The sequence below is a fragment of the Condylura cristata genome, unplaced genomic scaffold, assembly GCF_000260355.1.
Source record: "Condylura cristata isolate star-nosed mole 26May11 unplaced genomic scaffold, ConCri1.0 scaffold00018, whole genome shotgun sequence".
In the NCBI taxonomy this organism is placed as follows: Eukaryota; Metazoa; Chordata; class Mammalia; order Eulipotyphla; family Talpidae; genus Condylura; species Condylura cristata.
Window position 1 is genome coordinate 20,045,299 of NW_004567119.1, and position 15,212 is coordinate 20,060,510.

The following is a 15,212-nucleotide window of genomic DNA, read 5'->3' on the forward strand; positions in this document are numbered from 1 at the left end:
TGCTGAAGTGGCTGTAGCTTCTTAGTGCTGTGCTTTAACCCGCTGCACCACCAGGGAGGGCCGGTTTCTTAACTTAAAAAAAAAAAAAAAATAGCGCTAATAGCTGTGACCTGACAGTAGGCAGGATATGAGTGTAAGGCAGGACTTGAAGTTATGACTATGAGGATTGTGGTCAACCAACCGCTCAGACTGAAATGGTCCCCAAGTTATTTCCTGAACATCACCCCTGACAGAGTGATTAATCCTGGCTGATCTTTGTGCTTTTTCAATTTGCTTTGTTTTGTCTTTATTTCCCCATCAGAAATTATTCTTCATGGGAGTGGAGAATGATCCATCTTCATCAGTCTGTCTCCATTTCCTAGATCTGTGCCTGTTACATAGTTACTACCAGACAGATTTTTATTGAAAGAATGAAGAATGAATCCTTTTATAGAATTAGTAGAAATGACAAACCATAGAAAAATTATTGTTTAAGAGAAAAATACTTTTAGCAGTTATGATAAATTATCTTGCATGACTTTGTCACTAATCTCATGAATTGAAGGGTGACACATCCTGCCGAAACTTTGCCTCATCTCTCTAACCTACAACATTGGAAGAATGTTGTTTTTTTTTCTCTATTCTGTTCTTTTGAACATAAAATTGCTCCAGTATCATCCCTCTCCAATAAAACAAATAAATAATCAGATTCTTACCTCATCAGACTTACCCATGGTTGCTCTTGATTTTTTATCTTTGATCAGATACCATGTACTTGACTTCTAATCCTTTCCATCCTAAAGTACCCGGAATTGCATCAAAATTATTTCATAGAAATGTGCATAAGATTTTCAAATAATTAATTTATTTAGTTCCCATTATTCACTGCTGCCCTCAGTGACTATTTTTCTCACAATATCTTTCTAAAAATACCACCAAAATTTTATACTCTGCTTGCTGCAAAAGTGGTATGTGCAGGCCCTCCCTGGTGGCTCAGAGGGTTAAAGCACAGCACTAAGAAGCTAAAGCCTCTTCAGCATGAGTTCAATCCCTGGCCCTGGAGGTGACCCACATGGCCCAGCAGACCTCTCCTGACCTACCCACTGCTCCCCTCAGCAGTGTGCTTAGTTGATCTGCCTGTCCTGCTCCCCACTCTGTCTCTGGTGAATCCTCTCACTGCCCCTGCACCTCTGGCCTATACCCCAGTTCTGTATGCATAAGTGAGTAAATCTTTAAAAAAAAAGTAGTATGTGCAAAGAATATTGTAAAACCCAGTTTTACAGGTTATGTCACTAATTAGCTGGATAATCCTGAACAAGTAATTAAAAAATAATTTTATTATTATTTTTTTTAATTGAGGCAACATTGGATTACAACACTGTGTGTGGTTTAGGGTTACAGACTCACACATCTTGGAATGTGTGTTACCACACTCTCCCCACCACAAAAACACCCCTAATCCTAGCCCACAATCCAATGCTCCACACTCACGAATCGCCTCTGGTAGCCTCAACTCTACAGTCAGGTTTCTTGTGTTTGGTTTGGTTTGGCGTTATCTACTCTTGTGTTTCAGCTCTCTATCTATCTGTATCATGAGTGAAATCATCCAGAATTTGGATCCCCATCTAGTTTCATCCATGTTGTTACAAATAGCAAGATTTCTTCTTTTTTTTTTAATAAGTGAGTAATATTCCACTGTATGTATATACCACATCTTTTTAATTTTTTTACCAACTCATCTGTCCTTGGGAATTTAGGATGTTTCCTTGACAACTGTAAATGGGCTTAACTGGACATGGGGGCCATGATATTCCCTTTATGTTAGTGAGAACCTTAAAGTTCGATGGATTCTGTGACTGGTAGTGTTCGGTGTAGATCTGTTTTCATGAAATTTCAAATCATCAAGTTTAAAATGAGGTTTGAAACAATTTATTTAAAAGGACAATAATTTACCTACATGTGAGTAAAAATCAGATGAGCATCATATTTTATTGATTGTCAAAAATTAGGGATGATTACTTAGGGTTTGAAGGAAAAGAATTTTGCCAGAATTCTATACATTTCTATCAATCCACTCTATGAACAAAATAAAGACGTTGTCCAGCATGCAATGATTTAAAAGGTGTAAAGCTTCTAAAAAATTACTTGATCTTGTACTCCAGGAGAATGAAAAATGAATCTATGAAAAGTAAAGCCACAGTATCTAAAAAGGAGTGGGATTAATCCAATAGCGCAATAAAAGACATCATACTTTGCAGCTGCACAGCAGATCAGAAATACAATTGGAGAAAATCAAGTCAGAATGTCCTGTGATGAATGCCTTTGACGCAAGAGTTAGAGCCATCACACTGTGTAAAGAAGAATGCCAACGATCCTAAGGATGGGGTGAAGGTGTGTATCTTCTCTGTCTGCAAGAGAAAGATAAAGCAATGAGAAATGCATCAAAACCCTAAAAGCTGTACAAGAAAGCCATGGTCCAGATTTGACAAAATCTGAACTGCCACATGATTTAGAATTATCAGTGATGTGAAGAAAAAGAGAAACCATATTATGTCAAAGTTTTTTTGTGTTGGTTTTATCAGGTAAAACTTGGCTATGCATAGAACAGATTTTAGGTGGATAGGTTTGTTTTTATGCAAATGCACACACAAATGTTACCCACCCTCCCGGAAATTCTTATTATCCTTTACAAAATTCCCTCTACTTTTTAACTACAAACTACCAGTACAATCTAAAAATTGTAATTATTATTTATCAATTTTTGTTTTTCAGCTCTCATTATATAGGGATCACATTTTTACTCTTTCATTTTTTTAGTTTTATTATAGTAGTTTATTTTTACATATTTCTGTGCATTTTCCCATCTCAGTTGCCATCCTCTTGGGTTTCCCATCACCAAATCACCCATGTGCCATCACCATACTCTTTCATTTTTAATTAAAAATTCATTCTTTAATTTGCTGAAAAATTTTAAGTTTTTTAACTGATAAATAGCTAGATGATTTGGCTTCTGACAACCAAGTGATCCTAATTTCTCTGGCTTTTAGTACTTTGTCCTTTAATTCAGGTTACTTGAGCAGAATTTAACCTATCTGTTCTGCAGTGGGAAGGAAAAATATGGTGTAACCCATAAGACTGAAATCAGATTTATGTGGGTCCAAATCAATAAGGAAGCTTCAGAGCTCACTGTTAGCCTAATATTGACAAGAATCTGCTTTCACCTGACTTAATGGTTTCCCTAATTGAGCCACAGAAAGCTGAAACAATAGCTTTACTTTTCTGAGAGTATCATACCATCTCAGTGGCATTTGTGGCTTCCTGAATAATTAAGCTGGGACTGGGGTAAAATTTCTTTCTGTAACCCATCGGTCCCTTGCATGATCACTCTGAGGCCACAAAATAGGCAATACTTCCTTTTTGTGCCTTTCTCTTCCCAGCATGAACACTCAGGAGCCTGCTGCAAATTCGTCCTCCCTGTACCTGGTGATTTCTGTGATGTGGTGTGTACCCTGGAACAAATACATTAGCTGTAGTGTTCTCCATTTGTTTTTGTCAAATGTGCTGTTTCTGAAGCTTGTAATATTGCTGATCTGGTCCTTTCTCTCCCCAGATAACTCACCGCTTAACTGAGTCCTATTACCTTAACAGTGTGACTTTGTGAAGGCACAGGGCAATAAAAATGGGACTTGAAGGCACTCTAAGTGAGCACTAATGCCACAGGCACCAATTTGGCATCAGAATTTGTTAGCCTCCTACATTGCTGCAGACTCGCCTCACTTGGGTTAAAGTTGTCTTTAACATTATTATTCTATGTCTGGTTTATAGTTTTCCAAAGTTTTATAGGATTTCTACTTCACTAATGGCACTTTTCTTGTTTCTTGGTGTTTTGGGTTTTTTATTTTTATAAGTACACATTATCTCCTGTCTAAAAACGGGATGTCAGTGGAATTAGATGAATGTGTTCAATTTAGCTTATGATGTTACTCTTCAGCTCAAATCTCTCCAAAGTTTTCCCAACTCCTCCACATCAGATCTCATGTCCTGTCCACAATTTCTTTTGCCCTTTAATACCTGTTCTTCAGCTACCTTTCTGCATGCAAATACAGAATCTGCTTAAGATTAATCTTATATAGGTGTCTGTTTTTTCACATAATTACTGAGTATTACTGGCCATCCTTGACTTTATAGCTTGGTTGAACCATCATAGATCTGTTCCATCTATATATTTAGTGTATTGAAAAGTAAAAATAGAATGAGTTCAAAGGTTCAGTGATTTCACCATGAGATAAAGTAGGGTCAAAGTTCCTTTTAGTAGTTGATCCCTTAAACCCTCAATGATGACTGATAGATCACAGGTTTTCCAGGATGGCATTATCTCAAAACCATCATCTGTTAGTTGTTTGGAGTCTGAGTTTTTCTTTCCCTAGAGAAGTTACTGTGGTAATTGAATCCATATGTTTGGGAAAGGCTAAAGAAAAAGATTTAAAACATATGATTTTAAGATTGCAAGGTTCCTCTTTAAAGTGATGAAATATCTTTTTCATTCATGATGACCTAGTTTTTGAATTAATTCAGATGTAAGCAGTGGATTTGGGCTGTAAATTTCTGCCATGATGTTTCTGGATAAGCCTCCAATCAAATGACCTATGGTTCTCTTTGTTTAGTTGATGAAGTAATATCTCAATGAACCACACATGTATTTCATTTCTAGGAGGTCTTTGACCAATTTGCCATCACTAAAGGTTCCTGGGAAACAAATTATTTATTATCAAATAGCTCATCTTTTAGAATGATTCTTCTTTGCTTCCATGATTAAGTGCTTCTTCTTCCCTCCTGCCCATTGAAATTAGGGATTCCATTTTAATGGAAACATCCTTTATTTTCACTCCTCACCCTGGAAGTGACCTTTTCTTTGCCAATGTGGTTTTTCAATGCATAGGTTCAGAATCTTCTCTGGGTCACCCTGGGGAACATTTTTAGTGTATGGTATGCTAATCTCCCATGATAAATTCATTATGGCATTTTATATTTTCTTAAATATCTAGATAGTTTCTGACATTTCACCTCTATTTAGTATAGGTCACTATTGATTCCAGGGTACAATCAACTAATGTAAGCAAAAAATTAAAACTCTCCAGGGATACTCAAGTCAAAATGCTGAATCCAGAATCTCTGATAAGTGCCTCTATGATAAATTCCTGAAGTAAAATTGTATTTCTCCGGCACTGAGCTCAGAATTTACCCCTGCATGAATTTCTTGAAGTTTTGGGAAAAAAGCCTTTTATTTTTTTTAGCTCAATTTTGTAATTAGGACACTAGGGAAAGTTAAAACCAGTTCTGAAAATAGGTGAAAGCAATGAGTGGGGAAGAGACAGGATATAATGAAAATTACTATCATCTTGAGAGATAAATCTTTTAGGTGAAGTTATTCTGAGGTCTGTAAGCCTCTTCAGTCAGGGGTGCAATGACTGCAATGCCTCTGGAAACCATAAGCAAAACTTTAACTCTTTCCCAAGAGTAAAAGATGACTACTGACCAATTTGCTATCATTAACAATAATTGTAATATAATTAATCACTCTGCAGAACAGTCACTGGTTTGTCACTATGTAAATGGGTTTATAACAATATATGGTGAGTCTCATTCTGAGTCTTAGCTTGGATGCTGCTAGTTTGCAAAGTGTCTTTTTGGTGTGTGCACGATAGATAGTAATTACCAATTCAGTGAGTCATGGGTTTGACTGCTTCTGAAATTTTTGATAATGTCTTTATGATATTAAGTCTTACCACTTAGTATCACATAATTACTCTCCATTTATTTTGGAATCTTTTTATGTTCTTTAAAAATGTCTCATAGGGTGATTCTTCTCTGAATCTGCCATTCTCACTCTTAAATATGTACTGCCACCTACAATAATGCTTCATTTCTAATTCACCTAAAATATGCTTTGTAGTATTTTCCATAAAGATCTTGCATATTTCCTAGACTCTTTGTAAGTGTTTGCTTTCTTTACTTTTTAATTGGACTTTTTAAATTGGAAATATCACCTGTGACATATCATTCTGATAATCCATGATTTCTTGTTGCAATATTTTTTACTAGTTTAATGTAGTTTTAAAAAATGATTTATTTATTTATTTATGCATACAGAACTGGGGTACAGGCCAGAGGTGCGAGGTGAGGGAGTGGTGAGAAGATTCACCAGAGACAGAGCTGGAGTGGGGAGCAGAGCAAGCTTTAAGGGCTTGCATTTTAAAAGTTTTTGTCCAAACTTAGTTGACAATAAAAACTGCTTCTTGGGAAGAGTACTAGAAGGGATTAGAGTATTGGCTTAATGACATTACCATAGAAGACAACAAAACTGGGTTGTAAGATTGTTGATAACATATTATGTAGTAGCAAAAATAGTTAATACCTTAAATATTTAAGAATAGGTACTGTTTTAAACATAGCATGCTGCTACTTAATTAATACCAAACATAAAAATGTTTTGGAAAAATAGGGCCCTCCCTGGTGGCGCAGCGGGTTAAAGCACTGCACTGAGAAACTAAAGCCACCTCCGCATGAGTTCGATTCCCGCCTGCCCCGGAGGTGACCACATGGCGAGGCAGACCTCTCCTGGCCCGCCCGCTGCTCCCCTCAGCAGTGTACTTCGTCGATCTGCCTGCTCTGCTCCCCACTCTGTCTCTGGTGAATCCTCTCACCCTCCGCATCTCTGGCCTGTGCCCCAGTTCTGTACGAATAAATAAATAAATCTTAAAAAAAAAAAATGTTTTGGAAAAATAATTAATGCAGGCGAATTTTGTGATATTTTGTAGTATAAAATGTCAAGCTATAAAACTTTAAGCATAGCATGTAGGACACCCCAGGGCACATAGAAATAGGTGTGGAAGGCGAATTATAATAATGTAAATGAGTATAATTGCGATCTCACGTGATTGTGACTGATAGCCTTCTTTTTCTTTTTTTCTACATTGAACATAAATTACTTCCATCCTAAATGTTATTTTTTCATGTTATTGTAGAGTCATCCTTTATATCTCCATCAATTCATGCTGAATATGTCTCCAGCCACCCCTTACTCCTTTCTTGTGTTTTCTTTTTGGTCTCTGCTGAATTTTGTGCATACTGCAACTTGTTTTGCTTGTGACTGCATTTAATAGTCTGTGCAGCTGCTCTTACATTTTCAAGGTGACATTTAATACATGAATTTTTCAGTCAGGCTTTATCTCGGGTGCAAGAAATAATATCCCTTTAAAGCATTGTTGCATTTTAAAATGTATATTCAGATAATATCTGTCCTATTAATTATTAACCACATAACTGAATTGGTTACATGAAATGAACACGTCCTAGTTTGGAGGACATTATGTCATAGGAAGGACTTTGACGCTTGAGTAAAATAAATACTCTAATTCTCGCTGTTTTCCAAGTCTTTTCACAAAAATGTGGTTTCTGTACAACTGACAGAATCACTAGTCTATCTACTCATTGTCTTTTTGAACCAGGCTCACTCTTATAAAAAGCTTGTGTTCATCGATGTTTTTTGCACTGTGCTTTTCAGCTTCCTAATTCGTATTCTTGTTCCCTTTTCTTCCTCCCATGTCTCTCATCAATAGCAACTGTCTCAGATCTTTCCTACCACAGTTTTCTTCCCCATGTGCAAGGCTGTCCTTTCTGTTATCTCTCAGGAATTTCCCTCAGTTTTCTGACCTGTGGGAATCAACCTCAAGCACCACTCTGTCCTATAAGCCCTCAAGGAACAGTGAAAAGTTGTCTGGTGTTAGTGTGAGGGCCATGTCTCAGACCCAGAGGGCTTCATTTTCCCCAAGCATCGTGGATTCAGGCTGCTTCTCATCAGTGACCAACTTTTTGGGTTGGGACTCAGGAGGCAAAGAGAACTTGCCATGTTCAGAGTACCAGGGAGGGACAGAAGAGAGATTCAGTACAGCATCAGAAACTCTTGAGCATGGCTAAGTACAATATTTAATTTAACTAGTGGTGAGATACAAAATAAACGGTCCTAATCAAGGAAGGATTCTGTGACCCATCAGAAAAGTTAGAATTTTGCCCCCAGCTTTGAGACATAATTGATATATAGTAATTTATAAGTTTAAGCATATAGGTCCAGCATAATACCTTGACTTACATCTACTATTAAATGATCACCACAGTAAGTTTGGTGAACATGCATCATTTCACATAGATAATTTTTTCCCCCCTTGTGATGAGAACTCTTGAATCTATTCTCTCAGCAACATTCAAATATACCATATAATAGTGTCATTGTCTTATTTTGTACATATACCACATCCTCAGTACATATTTATCTCACCCCTGGAAGTTAGTACCTTTTTTTTTTTAAGATTAAAAAATTTATGCATACAGAAGTGGGGTACAGGCCAGAGGTGCAGGGGGGTTGGGAAGATTCACCAGAGACAGAGAGGGAAGCAGAACAGGCTGACTGAGGGGGGCAGCAGATGGGTCAGGAGAGGTCTGCCACACCATGTGGGTCACCTCTAGGGTGGAGATCGAACTCATGCTGAAGAGGCTTTAGCTTCTTAGTGCTGTGCTTTAACCTGCTGCGCCACCAGGAAGGGCCGGAAGTTAGTACTTTTTGCTCACTTTCTCTTAGTTCCTCCATTTTTCATCCTTTGCCTCTGGTAACGTCAGGGCTCTTTTTCCATTAGTGTATATATATATATTTAAGATTTCACAAATAAGTGAGATCATATGGTTTCTGTCTTTCTCTCTCTGACTTCACTTAGCATAATGCCCTCAAAGTACCATCCATGTTATCACAAATAGCAAGATCTCCTTAAATTTAATGACTGAATAATATCCCCCCCACCTCTGTGAGTATGAAGTGGCAATGTTTGGCTCAGTCTCGCTCGTATAAAAAGCTCGTCTTCACTGTTTTTGTACTTCTGGTTTCAGCTTCCTGATTCTTAGTCTCATTCCAGTTCCTCTTGGGGTAAGTATTTAAGCATGTAATTTTGGTAGGGGACATACAAATATTCAGACTGTAACAGTAAGTCTAACTTATACAACACAATCAAGATTGTGTTTTGTATTGCTCCCACTGCCTCTCACATCTTTTGTAGATGTTTTCCTATATTCTTTCCTTAAACTGGCTTCTCAATTTTCATTTTATATCCAAAGTTTTTCACATCTTTCATCTTTTGCTTTAGGTTTGCTTATTCTTTACTTTCATTGAGAGGACAAAACAGATATTCACTAGAGTCAATGATTTTTTAAAAAGTGTCCTTTCTCTGCTTTGTTAAGTATGGGTAATTTTCTCTTTGATACTACTCCATTTTCTCTTTGACGCTATTTTTGAGTATTCATCTTTTAATGAAAAAAATGTTTATTCTTACCTGATCTTTATTCTAGTATGAATGACTTCTTTTTGACTTCCAGACCACTCTAATAGAAATTATTACTATTCTCCTACAGAGTTCATGCTGAAAAGCTGTGGCTCATCTTCTGTTAAGGTCTGGGTCTTGTGGAAGGGTCTGGGTTATAAGCAGTCCTAGCAGAGAACACCCTCTTTGCAAATATTTTCATCTAAGGTATTTAGAGCTGCCTTATTTATACTCAATCTTAGAGGCAGTTGACTCTAAAAATTTATGAGTTAGGCCCTCCCTGGTGGCGCAGCGGGTTAAAGCACAGCACTGAGAATCTAAAGCCGCTTCTGCATGAGTTCGATTCCCGCCTGCCCCGGAAGTGACCACATGGCGCGGCAGACCTCTCCTGACCCTCCCGCTGCTCCCCTCAGCAGTGTACTTCGTCGATCTGCCTGTTCTGCTCCCCGCTCTGTCTCTGGTGAAGCCTCTCGCCGCCCCTGAGCCTCTGGCCTGTACCCCAGTTCTGTATGCACAAATAAATAAATCTTTAAAAAAAAATTATGAGTTAAATGACAAAGGCTCCTCCCCTTCTAACCTTTCAGTGAGTATAGATGGGGGTCTGACAGCTTTCTGAACCCTGCAAATGTTTCTCAGGAGGAGGAATTGCAAGTGACCTCTTGGCAACATCTGTAAGGTTTGTTGCAAGTGGATCAGAGCTCCTGTCCATATACTACATTCCCTGTTATGGGGGCTGATGTCTATTTTTCTTTCTTCTTGCCATATTTATTGCATATATGACTATGGAAATTTTTTTAAGTCCCTGTGAGTGACTAGTGAGTGTCCATAAAAGGCAATCAGTAAAGTCATCCTCTTTAAAGTGTGACTGGTTGAGGGTCTGGCCTGCAACCCAGGAGAAACTTGCAATTCAAAATTGTAATAATAGGTTGAGGAAAATAACAGTATGTGGCTTAAAGATTTGTCATAAGAATCAAATGCAATTCATCTAGTACGAACATTGTAAACTCTAACTTTTATTATCAACAGTGGACATTTTTAACCAGCTTTTGTCCATTTGGATCACCACTGCTCCTGGCAATCCTTCTTTTAGATGTCTGTTTCATTTGCTGCGGCACAGTTTATGCATCGATGGACCATGTTATGTTCATGTGTCCTCTAGGACTTCACAAGATGGGAAAGTTATTTTGGATAGCTCAGCTTCATGAAGGAAGCCAGTGTATTTTTTTTTTTTTTTTTTTTACCCACAGCTGTCCTGTCCTACCTAGCTGATGTCAATAACAAATTACTTAAGTTAGCTGGTGACCACAGATTTATTAAATTATATACAGTCACTCTCAAGGGCAACACAGGAGAATTTAAAATAAGTCTGCTTTCAAGCAAAATGGTGATATTCTATTTTAATCTTTTTTTGATCCCACTTATAAGCTGAAGATATTTTTAGAAATAGAGCTTTCTCTTATCTACTGTTTGTTACCCAGTATTTTATACAAAGGGCAGAATCAGTGCTTGATTCTTTCCCTTTGTCAGTTTTTTAAACTAATGAGTTGGTTCTCTGTCTTCTTCTAAAGGTGACCAATTTCTTGATTTTTTTTTTTTAACCTTATGCCATTTTAAACTCCTGGTTTAGAATGTAATTTTATGGGTTTCATTTTTTTTTAAATTCTTATTGATACTAAAGTTGAAAGAAGTAACATGTACCTGAAAATATAGATCCGAATTAAAAACACTGAGACATATCCTAGAGCAACTACTAGCTTTGTAGAGGGAAACAAAATTTCTATATGACAACTAAACAGCAATGCATATTATATTTAAGGGGCAAGTTAGTCTCATTAGACTTTTCAACTCCAATTCATCATGCATATGATCTAAGGATTTTATATCTAAAACTGACTTTCAATTATAAAGGATACAAAATATAACTCAGATGAAAGAACTAAAGAAATATTGTTCCTGGACATTTTTACATGGGCAGGGACTTAAAGGCAGCCACAATCAAAATTCTTAAACTTGACAGCTTCGCCTGGAGCCATTCATGCCTGGATGTTTTTTTTCTCTTTCTAGCTAAGCCATACATCTTCATAGGCTCATGCATGCCCCCCTTATCTCTGGCTTTCTTGCTCTTGGATTCTGTCATGTAATTGAGTATGAAATTTGCAACATTGCATCTTTATCTAGGATGAAGTAGCTACTTTTATACTTGAACTTATAACTACCAACGGGAAATTAATCAGCAAGTATTCCCTGGGACCTATTAAGTTTACTTAGGTAGGTAGAAATCACAAGCTTAGACTTCTAGACATTTCTAGAAACTCAGTACCATTTGGAGCTTCCTCCATTGACTATGCTTATTGCGTTTTCACTTAAGAATCCTGGAACATGCTCTGCCTGCAAAGTCTGTCCTCTCTGAATCATTTAAGAGGTTTCACTCACACAGCAAAGCATATATGTTTATACAGAACTATGTGAACATCTGTTATACATGTTGCATTTTGTACACATATGCATATAAACAATATATATAATACTCTTTCTCTATAATCACCTACTGTAAATAGAACACACACACATACATACATGTAGACACTCACAACTGTCACTCTGATGGTGTGCAAAACTGAGGGGCACCTCAAGAACCTCAAACTAGCATGCTCTAAATGAGTTCTACCTTCTGCTGAATAAAGACAAAGTTTACTCGTAATATGAAAGAACTTAAATAGGATAATGTGCACAGACAGAGAAGAGAAGAAGTGGTAATGTCCCTCAATGAAACACCCAAAGTTACCCATCCTCTCGTGGGTAAATGCACAGCCAAACTGTTGGCCCAAGTGGGGACAGCGAGATTCAAAAGCCTGCCCCAAGCCCAAGGTACCTTCTGGTGGGGAATCACTAGAAAGAGCCAGAAGGGGACAGGCTAGGATGGAAGGAAAAAAACAAGACAAAAATATAAATAAGGAAACAGCTGCCATTTGCAGCCTCCCCACGTGTCTCTTGCGCATGTCTCTACACCTGTCTCTTCCAGTGTCTCTACAAGTCTCTGTCTCCTTCCAGGGCCCCAAGTTCTTCGTAAAGTCCAAAGCCGAGAAGCAAGCAGGCTCTCCTCATGCCTCGGTTCCATGCGTCCTGCAAGTTTCTTCCATGTCTCCCTGCTCGGCTCTGCCCTTCATTAGGTGGGAAACAGGAAATTGGGGCTTCCCCTTTTTGTGGCAACAAATCTATCCATTTTACAAAGCTGAAGGGAAATGGCCATAAATTGTGGCTGTATGTGCCTGCAGATTGGATTATTTATGTCTAGAATAGACTAAGATGATGCCTTTTTAATAATCTGGTGAAGAGCTGGGGAGGAAGTGGAAACACCAGCATACTTACTTTATAAATTAACCTCAATGTAGGGTAGTAATTGTAAGTTTCACTACGTAAAAGTCACATGCGATTTACAAAAACTACAGTATGCACCAGTACTGACAGACCGACCTGTGTACCTTGGTCATGATCGAAGTCCTTCCTTTTGAAGGAGTAAACAAAGTTTACTCGTAATATGAAAGAACTTAAATAGGATAATGTGCACAGACAGAGAAGAGAAGAAATGGTAATGTCCCTCAATGAAACACCCAAAGTTACCCATCCTCTTGTGGGTAAATGCACAGCCAAACAGTGTTGGCCCAAGTGGGGACAGCGCTCTGGAGCTTAGCATACTTCTGGTACTTTAAACAGTTTGAATATCTTTATTATTGAAGTTGATGATATTATCTATCTTACAACAGCAATTGTGGATATGCTATTAGGCAAGTTTTAAACTTTATCTTCGCTGGCATTTGGTCGAGGGGTTCGTACTATTTTGACTTCACTATTTTAATGCAAACCTTTTAGCTGCTGTTGTACCACAAATAAATTTTTAAGACAGTTATAAATTGTATTGACTCAAATTAGTTCCATGGCTTATATTTTTAAAAGAACAGTTACATCATTTCCAGTTTTCCCATTTTCACTTTTATTTCATAAAATTAATTCCAACAAGATCAATTCTTTTTAATTTAAAAATTGAGACTACTATTTGATTCATCAATCAAATGTTATTCATCCTGATTTTATGTCATGGGGGATTTTCTTTGATAGCGATCATTTCCTCTAAGTCTAATAATACCCGGTGTTCAATTTTTGTGGGTATAAATGCATCAAGGGTACAATTCTTTGATCAATTTTTACTTAATTTTCAAAATTGAAATTTTAATAGATAATAAACTCATTCTGTATTTATGTTCACCATGAACTAGATATAAATTTGATTTATAGGGTGGCATATATTAACTAATCTGAGACAAAATTGAGAACATTGATACAGGATTGGAGGAGAAGAATGACACATGAATTGGGGGACACAAGGTGAGGGAGAAACATGGGAAAAAGGAAGAGAAGGTGGCAGTGGAGGGACAGGGAGATAAAAAAAAAAAATTGTAAGAGAAGTGATAGTGTAGGGAGCCCTTAGAAATGGGTGTGTGCAGGGTGAGGGGTTTCAAGTATGCTCAAGGGTAAATGCTTTACATTTTTAGCCTGTCTGCAAACCATGTTTTAAAAATCATCTTTGGTCAAAACTTTGGAATCAAGGAAGGGGGAACAGAGCTTGCCCATCTTGGCTGAGGAACAAATGTTTTTGTAGCATAGACTACTTTCCTGTTCTTGAGAGATGAGAAGGGAAGTGCATAGTAAGGAACTAAAGAGAACGGTAGACATATAATGACTTGAAACCCATTGTCAATAAATCATAATTTGATGCTGCTTATAATTCTCCTTACTTTTTTGGGGGTGGGGGGAGAGTGAAAGACACATATCTTTCATAGCAAATATAGTTGGTGTACTTTCAGCTGATCCCCCAACTGGCTCAGCTGCATTTTTGCTAGAAAGTCATCTGAAATGGGCTAAAGTATGGGAAAATTCAGCCACAGTCTGGACCTGCTCCCAACTTACTATATATAATAAACCTCTAATCTCTTGTCCCCCAACTTCCTTGTGTGGACAAAAAAGGAGTTAATTTTGGGATCTTTTCAGCTCTGGTGTGCTGTCTTTGGTAGGTATACGACCCTCTGGATGCTCTGTAGTGGCAAGATCTATGGCAACATAGCTTTGCTCTACTGTGTACAATCTGATGACTGGGACGCTTTCATAATTGAGCAGCTGCCATACATCTTACCATTATCGACCCCAGACTGTGGTAGGTTAGGGCCAGGGGGCTTGGAACAGGCTGACCCCTGGTTAATGGGAACTGAGTGTAATCACATTAGCTCAGTTGGGAGTTTTGGAAATTACATTAGCTCATCCAAGAAAAGTGAATCTGCAATAATTTATGTGATGGATTTGCAATTAGAATATAAAGGTCTTTTCTTTCCTCTTGGTGTTTTTAGAAAAAGAATGCAAAAGAAATATCACAAATTAATTAAAATTTCAAACAGTTTTAGGTTATGATTTTATGGAATTTCATCTTCTAGGTATTGGTTTGGTTCTCTAGGTTAGGGGTATTGAAGGGAATAATATTTTGTTGTTGTCCTTGTTGATCAGCCAGCTTACATAATCTACCAAGGGCTCTTGGCATGGGGGTAAAAAGGGAAGATTTCCCCCACTGCTCTTTGTTTTTCTTGGACTCTTTGAACAAACAAATGAACAGCAGACAATTTACACAAATGTGGAGAATTTACATGACTGTAATTTCTAGAGTAAATGGGAAGGTTTCTATCCTGAGCCAAGGGGTGGGCCCTGAGTTTTTGTTTCATGGAAAGTCCATGGACCAGGATTTTAAATATTGAGTAAGAGCAAACAGTTGGGCCAATCTTATCCCCCAAAATTAGAACTGTATTTCAAAAGTTCCACCATGTT